This window comes from Ranitomeya imitator, chromosome 1 (genome assembly GCF_032444005.1).
Source record: "Ranitomeya imitator isolate aRanImi1 chromosome 1, aRanImi1.pri, whole genome shotgun sequence".
NCBI classification, from domain to species: Eukaryota; Metazoa; Chordata; class Amphibia; order Anura; family Dendrobatidae; genus Ranitomeya; species Ranitomeya imitator.
The window spans coordinates 935,757,476-935,771,030 of record NC_091282.1 but is presented as its reverse complement, the minus strand read 5'-3'; the positions used below and the strand labels follow the sequence as shown (position 1 = coordinate 935,771,030).

The 13,555-nt window shown below is 42.9% G+C and overlaps 1 protein-coding gene across 3 annotated transcripts in view; it reads left to right on the top strand.

Moving 5' to 3' along the window:
• The window catches only part of STPG2 (sperm tail PG-rich repeat containing 2), a 1,447,347-nt gene that overhangs the window by 965,722 nt on the left and 468,070 nt on the right, over positions 1-13,555 (top strand). The gene's annotated exons all lie outside the window — the stretch shown is intronic.

Here is a 13,555-nt window from a genome sequence, read left to right as displayed (position 1 = left end):
ACCAACAATAGAGTTTAGACTTACTGGCCTATAATTTCCAGGTTCACTTTTAGAGCCCTTTTTGAATATTGGCACCACATTTGCTATGCGCCAGTCCTGCGGAACAGACCCTGTCGCTATAGAGTCCCTAAAAATAAGAAATAATGGTTTATCTATTACATTACTTAGTTCTCTTAGTACGCGTGGGTGTATGCCATCCGGACCCGGAGATTTATCTATTTTAATCTTATTTAGCCGGTTTCGCACCTCTTCTTGGGTTAGATTGGTGACCCTTAATATAGGGTTTTCATTGTTTCTTGGGATTTCACCTAGCATTTCATTTTCCACCGTGAATACCGTGGAGAAGAAGGTGTTTAATATGTTAGCTTTTTCCTCGTCATCTACAACCATTCTTTCCTCGCTATTTTTTAAGGGGCCTACATTTTCAGTATTTATTCTTTTACTATTGATATAGTTGAAGAACAGTTTGGGATTAGTTTTACTCTCCTTAGCAATGTGCTTCTCTGTTTCCTTTTTGGCAGCTTTAATTAGTTTTTTAGATAAAGTATTTTTCTCCCTATAGTTTTTTAGAGCTTCAATGGTGCCATCCTGCTTTAGTAGTTCAAATGCTTTCTTTTTACTGTTAATTGGCTGTCTTACGACTTTGTTTAGCCACATTGGGTTTTTCCTATTTCTAGTCCTTTTATTCACACAAGGTATAAACCGCTTACAGTGCCTATTTAGGATGTTCTTAAAAATTTCCCATTTATTACTATATTATAAACACTGGCGCTCACCCAGAGAAACTGCCTAGTGATATTGCAGCTGCTGGCATCAGTCAGGGTAGTGCCCCCCTGTGTAACAATATAAACCAAAAAACAAACAGATAGATGCCGCACTAGCAAATGTGGAAAACAATATCACTTATGGGTTATAGCACACGATAACTGACTAAAAGCAATAAACAAAGACAGAAAGCAAACATACAAAACTCCCCGTGGATTCACGTCAGTGGAACCCCCTGACCCAGAAACAGATACTCCCCCCACCACTATAGTACCGCACCAGCAGCACAGTCTATCCTGCAATGAGTTAAGTGCCAATATCTCTAACTTACCAATGGTATGACTGACACAGCTAAGTGCGGGTCCGCGTTGCGTGAGGGTAGATGTGCCTCTGTCCAATGTAAACCGCCAAGGGTTCCGGCGTGGTGCGCGTCAGATGACGCTATGCAGCGTACCTCAGGGATGCCCCGGCCGGTAGCATTCCCCGGATACCGCACACAAAAACAACAATGGCCGATAGGCTCCTCCTACCTAGTGACGTCACCTGCAGTAAGGAGCGCTGGATCGCTCAAAAAAGGGAGGGGAGAGGGTTTAAACCAACGCGTTTCAAAGAGCAGCGCTCTTCTTCCTCAGGGTTACCGCTCCCCCAGCTCACCCCATCTTATATATTGTCTGGCCATTACTGCGCACCGCCCCCTTCTTAACCCCAGGTTTACCGGCTTTCATAGAAACAGCCACACCAATGTTATACCCACAGCATGTGGCACAGTATATTTGAACCCCTTTGCCTGTATTAATATGGGCTACGAATGACTACCCCTATATGCTGCATGACCAAAAAAACCAGATTACCTTTTTTTTTTTTTTTTGTTTTATATATATAACTTTATTAATAAACACAAAATATCTAAAAAACCACATTAAAGCTTATTTAAAATTATTGCAGCCTATGGCACAGTATATTAGAACCCCTTTGCCTGTATTAATATGGGCTACGAATGACTACCCCTATATGCTGCATGACCAAAAAAAAAAAACCAGATTACCTTTTTTTTTTTTTTTTATATAACTTTATTAATAAACACAAAATATCTAAAAAACCACATTAAAGCGTATTTAAAATTATTGCAGTGACACTAACATACATAAAACCAATTAAAAAACTCTCAGTGGTACCTGAGTAATAAATATACTACAATAAATACACTACATTAAAAATACCATATATTAAAATGTCCCACAATATATATAAAAAATCCCATCTAAGGAGGAACCTTCTCTTAGAGTCTATGTTATTAGCCATTGTGTGAGGCTACCAGTAATATCTACTGGCGTCACCCCGATACCCTATTTTCCAGTATTCCATCTGGTTAACAGTCCACTAAAAGGCAAATATTTCCACCTCATGATTCAAACCCTTCGGGGCCAGGCTGTCCAACGTGAATATCCATTGTGTTTCCACCCTGGACATGCTCCTAATGTAGTCACCACCCCTAGGATTCTGATGGACACGTTGAATGCCAGCAAAGGATATTCCCTTAGTGGATTTATTATGTTTAATTAAAAAATGCCGGGATAGGGGATGTCCAACGTGACCTTTCTGAATATTCTTCATGTGCTCTTTCAGTCGGGTCATGAGGCTCCTTTTGGTACGCCCTACATACAATTTATCACACGGGCATCGGATCACATAAATGACCCCTTTAGAGAAACAAGAAATCCTATCCTTAATCATGAATTCCTTTTTTCCAGTGGCTCCCTTTTTTGAGCGATCCAGCGCTCCTTACTGCAGGTGACGTCACTAGGTAGGAGGAGCCTATCGGCCATTGTTGTTTTTGTGTGCGGTATCCGGGGAATGCTACCGGCCGGGGCATCCCTGAGGTACGCTGCATAGCGTCATCTGACGCGCACCACGCCGGAACCCTTGGCGGTTTACATTGGACAGAGGCACATCTACCCTCACGCAACGCGGACCCGCACTTAGCTGTGTCAGTCATACCATTGGTAAGTTAGAGATATTGGCACTTAACTCATTGCAGGATAGACTGTGCTGCTGGTGCGGTACTATAGTGGTGGGGGGAGTATCTGTTTCTGGGTCAGGGGGTTCCACTGACGTGAATCCACGGGGAGTTTTGTCTGTTTGCTTTCTGTCTTTGTTTATTGCTTTTAGTCGGTTATCGTGTGCTATAACCCATAAGTGATATTATTTCCCATTTATTATCTGTATTCTTATTTCTGAGGATATTGTCCCAGTCTACCAGATTAAGGGCATCTCTAAGCTGGTCAAACTTTGCCTTCCTAAAGTTCAGTGTTTTTGTGACTCCCTGACAAGTCCCCCTAGTGAAAGACTGTAGACACAGGAACATTCAGGTCTTTGGAGATGGACTTGTAGCCTTGAGATTGCTCATGCTTCCTCACAATTTGGTTTCTAGAGTCCTCAGACAGTTCTTTGGTCTTCTTTCTTTTCTCCATGCTCAATGTGGTACACAAAAGGACACAGGACAGAGGTTGAGTCAACTTTAATCCATGTCAATTGGCTGCAAGTGTGATTTAGTTATTGCCAACACCTGTTAGGTGCCACAGGTAAGTTACAGGTGCTGTTAATTACACAAATTAGAGAAGCATCACATGATTTTTCAAACAGTGCCAAGACTTTTGTCCATCCCCTTTTTTATGTTTGGTGTGGAATTATATCCAATTTGGCTTTAGGACAATTCTTTTTGTGTTTTTTCATTTAAGACAAAATAAATGAAGATAATAATAACAAAGAATTTGTGTTTGCAATCATTTTCAGGAAGAAACTGAGTATTATCTGACACAATTGCAGGGGTGTCAATACTTTTGGCCACAACTGTATGTATGAGAAATGGAGGCCTACAAATTTTTTTAAGAGCTTTTTTGCAGTTTACAGGCCTCTGATTCATTATACTGTGCACATTATTATGAGTGCCATTTATCTGATATTCATTTTTTTCATATTGGTGATTTAGTAATCTGTACTTTATGATCATTCTGCCTTTGCAGCAATAAAAATAAGCCCTGATACTATGACCTGACATTCAGTAGGGAAAAAAGTGTTTAGTCAGTCACCAATTGTGCAAGTTCTCCCACTTAAAAAGATAAGAGAGGCGTGTAATTGACATCATAGGTAGACCACAACTATGAGAGTCAAAATACTGAATGTATCTACACTCTTGAATCATTTTGAAATTTGCTCTTATCTAGAGCCTCTGTAGGGTTTCCTTACATATGCAATATTGTATTACTGGGGTGTAGTTATATATCATTTATAATTATGTCACTGAGACAGTACATTTTTGTATAACAATTTAATATATAACTTCCTTCACACCGAGTATTCACCTCTAATTTTGATTTTATTACATCTTTTGTATTTAATTTATTACTGTAAATATCAGCTATGACTGATTCTGCTCAGGCTAACAGACTCTTTACCACTCCCCTGCTCAGACGTGGCACTTTGGTGTCGTCTTCTGTTTTTAATTTGTCTTCGTCTCTATTGAATTTATTATCTATCATGTTAATTAATTCTGTAATAAAATTTTTGAGTATTTTATACAGCTCTGGTGTCCATTTTTCTTTGGTTTTCTAATAGCTTTTTATGGAAGAGCTTTTCTACTGTATGCCCCTTTTTTGGTTTATAAAAATAAATCAAGCAGCAAGATGTGGGGAAAAGACAGCAGACAATCATCCCCTGTATCTACCATCTCATATAGCATTTCTAAACTCAATAAATGAATGAAGTACAATGTAAAAAGCAGTACTACTTATCTGATTATTTTAGAGGAGTTCACGGCGCATAATTGGTATTGTACCATCTAAATTTAAATAGTTCAGAGGAAGGGTTGTTTGAGATTGTATTGTTTCTAATTTACCCATCTTCTGACTACCAGAAAAAAAGAAAAATACAAGGAAATGGCACAAAAAGAAAAAAATGCAGAATGATATACTAATCAAGGGAAGAGGCAATTGCTTAACAAAAGTAGCTTTTACAACCAGTGAATATATGGTGTTAAACAGTTATATGAGTATCTAAAATAAATAACGCACACAATAATACTAGTAGTATTGTATTATGATATTTCTTGAATTTTGAATTAAAATTGTTCCAGTTACTTTACTTTTCCCTTCTTGAAATAATATTTTTTTTTTACAGATGTGCAATGACATTCATTCATTTTAGAATGAAAAATTGCTCTGCTGAGTCACTGTCCTTTTGGCCATTCACGTGTGAATTTTGTTTAGAACTGCATGCTTGGGCTGTCTATGTCTTATGATGTATGGGGGGGTTTAGAATTATATAGGTCAGACCTAAAATGGTAGGTGTTTGATCTTGATAGTTCACCTTGTTCTTTTGCAGCCAGTACAATGCTTGTAAGGCCCCTGGGTGAGTGTTCGAAGGCTAAACATGATTTTCTGGATTCAGCCGTCACAATAATTGCTTGGATATGTGATGTCCTAAAATAAAAGATAAAATAGACTAAGGAGTTGCTTTTTTATTAGAGTATATGAATAGCATTGCTCCTTGTTGAAGTGTGAACACACTGATGCTGTTAAGGTACCGTCACACTAGACGATATCGCTAGCGATCCGTGACGTTGCAGCGTCCTCGCTAGCGATATCGTCCAGTGTGACAGGCAGCAGCGATCAGGCCCCTGCTGTGCTGTCGCTGGTCGGGGAAGAAAGTCCAGAACTTTATTTCGTCGCTGGACTCCCCGCAGACATCGCTGAATCGGCGTGTGTGACACCGATCCAGCGATGTCTTCACTGGTAACCAGGGTAAACATCGGGTAACTAAGCGCAGGGCCGCGCTTAGTAACCCGATGTTTACCCTGGTTACCATCCTAAAAGTAAAAAAAACAAACACTACATACTTACCTACAGCTGTCTGTCCTCCAGCGCTGTGCTCTGCTCTCCTCCTGTACTGGCTGTGAGCGTCGGTCAGCCGGAAAGCAGAGCGGTGACGTCACCGCTCTGCTTTCCGGCCGCTGTGCTCACAGCCAGTACAGGAGGAATGCAGAGCACAGCGCTGGAGGACAGACGGCTGTAGGTAAGTATGTAGTGTTTGTTTTTTTTACTTTTAGGATGGTAACCAGGGTAAACATCGGGTTACTAAGCGCGGCCCTGCGCTTAGTTACCCGATGTTTACCCTGGTTACCGGCATCGTTGGTCGCTGGAGAGCGGTCTGTGTGACAGCTCTCCAGCGACCAAACAGCGACGCTGCAGCGATCCGGATCGTTGTCGGTATCGCTGCAGCGTCGCTAAGTGTGACGGTACCTTTAGTCTGACATACAATACATTCTTTCAGGGGTCCTGTACTACTCTTCCATTCTTTGTTTGTATGGCTTTATCCTTTCTCAGCAGCATTGTTATTTTATTTCTTTAAAGTTAGCTGTGTGTTCTGTATTGCAGAAGACACCTCAGGCGAACAGCACAGAGGGGCCAGAAAACGTTAACAGACAGTATTGCCCTCTGGACATACCAAAGACATTGACTTTCTGTCAACAGCTTGACATTCATATTGATGCAATTCTACACTTCCAGTAAAGATACACTTCAAACTCTAATTAATCCTCAATGTGTATTATTTTGTAATGTGATTTTGCACAATTGAAAAATATGTCATGTTTTTCGAGTTTTTTGGCTTCTCATTCATTTAACTATGACAGACTGTTCCTGAAAAAGTAAGACATTTCAGTGGTTGAAGACTCAGTCATGAATGTGCATTCATGATACTGTATTCATATATATATATATATGAAAGTAAGGGAAAGAAACAATAAATATGTCTATAAAGCTAAAAAGGGTTTTCCAGGCCAAGGTTTGCATTCAGCAGCCACTGTAATATTATAAAGTGTGTGATACATGCAGGGCCGCCATCAGGGCATGACAGCTGTGACTGGCGTATGGGGCCCGGTGAGCAGAGGGGGCCCGCATCGGGCCCCGTCTCATCTGGTCACCGGGCCCCCCCTGCAGGCGCTGCGGCAGCGGCACACTATTGACGTGCGGGCCCGCGCCCGCACGTCAATAGTTAACAGCCGCCAGCCAGTCTGAGGCTGGCGGCTGAATAGGGCCGCAGTGCGCACTCGCCGGCGTCGCCGGCGTCTGATGTCATTGTCAGCCGCCGGGCCCGGCGGCGAGTGCATCTGTGTGGAGCCTGGAGAGGGAGCTTCACCCGGCGCTGGAGCTTGGCCAGGTAAGAAGTTGTGTTTTTTTTTTCTTTGAGAGCTGCTGCAATCCAGGGGGGCAGGATGATGGACACACAGGGGCAGAAATGCTGGACACACAGGGGCAGAATGGTGGACACAGTGGGGCAGAAATGCTGGACACAGTGGGGCAGAATGGTGGACACAGTGGGGCAGAAATGCTGGACACAGTGGGGCAGAAATGCTGGACACAGTGGGGCAGAAATGCTGGACACAGTGGGGCAGAAATGCTGGACACAGTGGGGCAGAAATGCTGGACACAGTGGGGCAGAAATGCTGGACACAGTGGGGCAGAAATGCTGGACACAGTGGGGCAGAAATGCTGGACACAGTGGGGCAGAAATGCTGGACACAGTGGGGCAGAAATGCTGGACACAGTGGGGCAGAAATGCTGGACACAGTGGGGCAGAAATGCTGGACACAGTGGGGCAGAAATGCTGGACACAGTGGGGCAGAATGCTGGACACACAGTGGGGCAGAATGCTGGACACAGTGGGGCAGAATGCTGGACACAGTGGGGCAGAAATGCTGGACACAGTGACAGGGGCAGAATGCTGGACACAGGGGCAGACTGTGAGACCCAGGGGCAGAATGGAGATACGGGGCATGATTGGAGACACGGGGCAGGATGAAAGACATGGGGGCATGACTGGAGACAGATGGGGCAGGATTGGAGACAGATGGGGCAGGATTGGAGACAGATGGGGCAGAATGGAGACACAGGGGGCATGATTGGAGACAAGTGTCAGGATTGCAGACATGGGGGCATGGTTGGAGACATAGGGGGCAGAATGGAGACATGGGGCATGATTGGAGACACTGGGGGCAGAATTGGAGACAGATCGTGCAGGATCATGGGGCAGGATGGATATGATGGAGACAGATGGGGCAGGATGGAGAGATCACATGGGGCGATCATATGGGGCAGGATAAGGAGATCATATGGGGCAGAATGGATACTCATGAGGGCAGGATGGGAGAATATCTGGCTGACGCCAGGAATGAGACACACGGGGCCAGGCTGGGTGATATTATTAATACCATAGGGGCTAATTTAGGGATATTATTACTGCAGTGATGTATTTATTTTATTTTTTGAGTATACTGTTTTAAATGGGGGGCGGTCCTGTTACTGTATAGAGTGATACTATGTCGCCTTCTTCATGTGGTGTAATGTAGAAGTTGTGAAAAATTAAGTAATGTGTTCTGCAAGCGGAGCTCGAGATAACTGTGTTATTTCCTGCAGAGAGAAGTCATGGCTGGATGAAATGATGGCGGTCTGTGCTGGATGAAAGATGAAGGACTTCACCTAGAGACGTCACTGGTGAGTCAGTGTGTTACCTATACACTGACACTATACACTGTATACAGAGCTCCTGTGTATAATTTCACTAGTGATCACTATATTATCTGTACACAGACACTGCATACTAAGTACAGATCTCCTGTGTATAATGGCACTTATGGTGATAGTATGGTGCTTTTTTAAAAATTACTGATCAGAATTGTAGTATTCAGTCACTATGTGGTGGTAATATGTGGTCTGGACATGGTGTTGTGGTATTTGTTCCTTGTATGTGATATTATTCGATCACTGTGGTGGTAATATGTGGTCTGGTCATGGTGTTGTGGTATTTGTTCCTTGTATGTGATATTATTCGATCACTGTGGTGGTAATATGTCATCTGGTCATGGTGTTGTGGTATTTGTTCCTTCTATGTGATATTATTGGGCATTTTAAAAATTGAAAAATAAATAAAAATATACCTAAATTGTATTGCATATTTTAACAAATATTTAATAGGTTACAGCAGAGTAGGGCCCGGCCAAAAGTGTCTACCATGTTATAGTGGCGGCTTAAAAAATCTTTTGGCCAAAACAAAAGCTGCCTGCTATATGTGTTATCTGGTGATGGGAACTGTTAATGTGTGATTGGTGAGAAGTGGAGTTTTTCCAAGAGAGAGCGGTGGGACTGTGGACAGTTCGAGGGGTGGAGCCTGGAGGTGGGGCTGGGGTGGAGCCTGGGCGGAGTCTCAAGGGGGCCCCGAAAATTTTGCCAGTATGGGGCCCCGAAATTTCTAGTGGCAGCCCTGGATACATGCACTGTTATGATTTCACTCTGCTTGCTGGCTCTGGTAGATTTCCAAAATGGGTTCTGTATATGTTAGTCATGTGCTAACTAACTTCTCTTAATGAACCACTGAAATATTCAGGTTAACAGGAAGAGATGTTAGTTCTCATGTCACTGCAAGTATGAAAATTGCATATGAGCTCAAACTGTCAAGCATAGTGAGAATCCTAACGGTGTGTGCATTGCATACTGTAAAAATTTGGCAGCTTCTAGTGCCTACCGAAAGTTAAGCTTGGCCTGGAAAATCCCTTTAAGCAATTTTCTTCTTTGTCGGTTTGTGCACTATCATTGTTAGGAAAGGCAAGGTAATGCAAATTTTCCAGCTTAATAAAACCCCGACCTACTCTAACATTGTGCCAAAAAACAGCAGCAGCCATGGGTTCTTCTAAGCAGCTGACTAGATCTCTAAAACTAAAAATAGTGGAGTCGTAGAAAGCAGGAGAAGGCTATAAGAAGATGGCAAAGCATTTACAAATTGTCCTTTCTTCAGTTAGAAATCTAATTAAGAAATGTCAGTTAAAAGGAACAGTGGAGGTCAAGATAAGGTCTGGAAGACCGAGCAAAATTTCAGTGGGAGCTGCTCGTAGGATTACTAGAAATGCAAATCAGAACTCCTGCTTGACTGCAAAAGGCCTTCAGAAAGATTTAGCAGACTATGGAGTTGTGGTACATTGTTCTACTGTCAGACATACATGCACAAATATGACCTTCACGGAAGATTCATCAGAAGAAAACCTCTCCTGCATCCTTATCATAAAATTCAGCATCAGAAGTATTGAAAAGAACATCTGAACAAGCCTGATACATTTTGGAAACAAGTCCTGTGGACCTTTGAGGTTAAGATAGAACTCTTTGACCACAATGATCAAGCGTATGTGTGGAGTTAAAAGGGAAGAATTTTCCAAGGAAGAATGGATGAAAATCTCTCAAACAGAAATTGAAAGAATCTTGGCTGGTTGCAAAAGGCATTTACAAGCTGTGATACTTTCAAACGGAGGTGGTACACTAGATACTAACTATGCACTAAACTTTTGCATTGGACCATTTTCCTTTTTGTAATTTTTAAAATGTAAAAGATAAAAAAATATATATCTATATATATATATATATATATCTAATGGTTGCATAGTCAATGGGAGGTATGTGTCACAGAGATGGCTTGTCTCTGTGATGTAACCTGGAGTATTTTCTCTATAGGTTTGTTTGTTGCACCTGGGTCCGTGTTGTGGGTAGCTGTGAGAGATGGACGGGTCTGGCTACCCACATACCTCACCTCTGGATGTGGTTACAGCCTAGATAATGGAGACTGTTGTTTGGCACATGGTCTGTATGTTGGGAGGGAGAAGATCTCCTGTGTGTGTGGCTCCAGACCGAGCCTGAGTACTGGACATTACTCCAGCCAGTGTGCCCACAGGCTTGGCACAGCAGAGCCCTGCTATGGACATTTGTACTTTGTTACGCCTGAGCTAAAGGTTGTTTACTTTCTGTTTTTGCTTCTGGGTTTATGAAGCAATAAATCCACATGAACTTTGAGTACAACCTCTATAATATATATTTATATATATATACTGTATATGTATGTATATATATATATATATATATATATATATATATATATATACACATACATATACAGTACACACTTATTTAAAGATTTTTCTGTATTTTTATGAAAATTGTACATTCACACTGTAGTGTGCAAAGCAGTCATCAAAGCAAAAAGTGGCTACTTTGAGGAACCTAGAATATAATACATATTTTCAGTTGTTTCACACTTTTTTGTTAAGTACATAATTCCACGTGTTAATTCATAGTTTTTATGCCTAGTCAGACCAATCAGCGACGGGCGCAGTTCGACGGCAACATGGCCGCTCCTTCCTCCCCGCAGTCAGTGCCCGCTCCATACTCCCCTCCAGTCAGCGCTCACATAGGGTTAATGGCAGCGCTAATGGACCGCGTTATGCCGTGGTTTAACGCACTCCATTAAGCTACTACTAACCCTGTGTGACCATCTTTTTTACTATTGATGCTGCCTATGCAGCATCAGTAGTAAAAAGAGCCAATGTTAAAAATAATAAAAAAATAAAAAATCATTATATACTCACCGTCCGTTGGCCCCCGGATGCAGCCCAGGCCTTTCCCGCTCTTCGCGACGCTTGGGTCCATGCATTGCGGTCTCGCGAGATGATGATGTGTGGTCTCGCGAGACCGCTATGTCATCATCTCGCGAGACAGCAATGTACTCTTGGAAGTGACCGGCACAGTCTGGCCGCTCCATACTCCCCTGCAGTCAGTGCCTCCTCCATACTCCCCCCCAGTCAGCGCCCGCCACCCACATATCGTTGTAGCAGTCCGTTAAACTGACTGCGTTACACCGTGGCATAAAGCGTGGGATTTAAATCACACTGCGCTGATTTTTTGTGCCCAGCCGGCGCCACCAATCAGCGACATTGCCGCGGGATTTAAATCCCGCTTCCCTGATTGGTCATGCCCAGCCGGCGCCACCAATCAGCGACATTGGCGTGGGATTTAAATCCCGCTTCCCTGATTGGTCGTGCCCAGCCGGTGCGACTAATCAGCGACATTGGCACAGGATTTTAATCGCGCTTCCCTGATTGGTCGCGCCCAGCCGGTGCGACCAATCAATGACATTGCTGCAGGATTTAAATCCTGCTTCCCTGATTGGTCGCACCCAGCCGGCGCAACCAATCAGCGACATTGGCGCAGGACTTAAATCCCGCTTCCCTGATTGGTCGCGCCCAGCCGGTGTGACCAATCAGGGAAGCGGGATTTAAATCCCGCGCCAATGTCGCTGATTGGTCGCGCTGGCTGGGCGCGACCAATCAGGGAAGCGGAATTTAAAACATGCACTCTGGGACTGCTCACACAGGGTTAATGCCAGTGGTGATGGACCGCGTTATGCCGCGGGTTACGCACTCCGTTACCGCTGCTATTAACCCTGTGTGTCCCAATGTTTTACTATTGATGCTGCCTATGCAGCGTCATTAGTAAAAAAAATCTAATGTTAAAAATAATAATAAAAAAAAAACCTGCTATACTCACCCTCTGTAGTCCGGTGATGCGCTCGCACCTTCCGCCAGCTCTCGGTCCCAGAGATGCATTGCGAAATTACCCTGAAGACTTAGCGGTCTCGCGAGACCGCTAAGTCTTCTGGGTAATTTCGCAATGCATCCTGGGAACGGAAGATGGCAGCAGCCGCGGGCCCATCGCCACAGCGCCGTTGGATCCCAGGGGGGTGAGTATGTAACTTTTTTATTTTAATTCTTTTTTTTAACAGGGATATGTGCCCACACTGCTAAATACTGCGTGGGCTACATGGCTGCTATATACTACGTGGGCAGTACTATATACTACATGGCTGCTATATACCACGTGGACAGTACTATATACTACATGGCTGCTATATACTACGTGGGCAGTACTATATACTACATAGCTGCTATATACTACGTGGGCAGTACTATATACTACATGGCTGCTATATACTACGTGGGCAGTACTATATACTACATGGCAGCTATATACTACGTGGACAGTACTATATACTACATGGCTGCTATATACTACGTGGACAGTACTATATACTACATGGCTGCTATATACTATGTGGGCAGTACTATATACTACATGGCTGCTATATACTACATGGACAGTACTATATACTACATGGCTCCTATATACTACGTGGGCAGTACTATATACTACATGGCTGCTATATACTACATGGGCAGTACTATATACTACATGGCTGTTATATACTACGCGGGCAGTACTATATACTACATGGCTGCTATATACTACGTGGGCAGTACTATATACTACATGGCTGCTATATACTACGTGGGCAGTACTATTTACTACATGGCTGCTATATACTACGTGGGCAGTGTTATATACTACATGGCTGCTGTATACTACGTGGCCTGTGTTAGATACTGCGTGGGCTGCATTATATACAATGCATTGGGTATTCTACAATATGTATGTATATAGCAGCCACATACTATATAGCACAGGCCACGTACTATTTGTATTCTATATACTACATGGCTCCTATATACTATGTGGCCTGTGCTATATACTATGTGGCTGCTATATACATCGGGTCACCATCTAGTATATATATATATATTTATATAGAGAGATAGATATATTTAGGTAACTTCATCTAAAACATCATCTAATAGGCAAAATAAAACTATTGCTAAGTTATTTTTAAATAATAAGTTACATAACTTGTGATATTAGCCTCTGTACCCTAATCTACTTGTAGCCACATTGTTCCTAGGTCCCTGATGCTATTTTGTTCTTCTGCTAAACATGGGGCAGAAATGAAGAGATGTAGACCAAGTTAGCTAATCTAGTGAAATTAATCAGCAGTTAATCATTTCCCTTAACACTTTCCCAGTCAT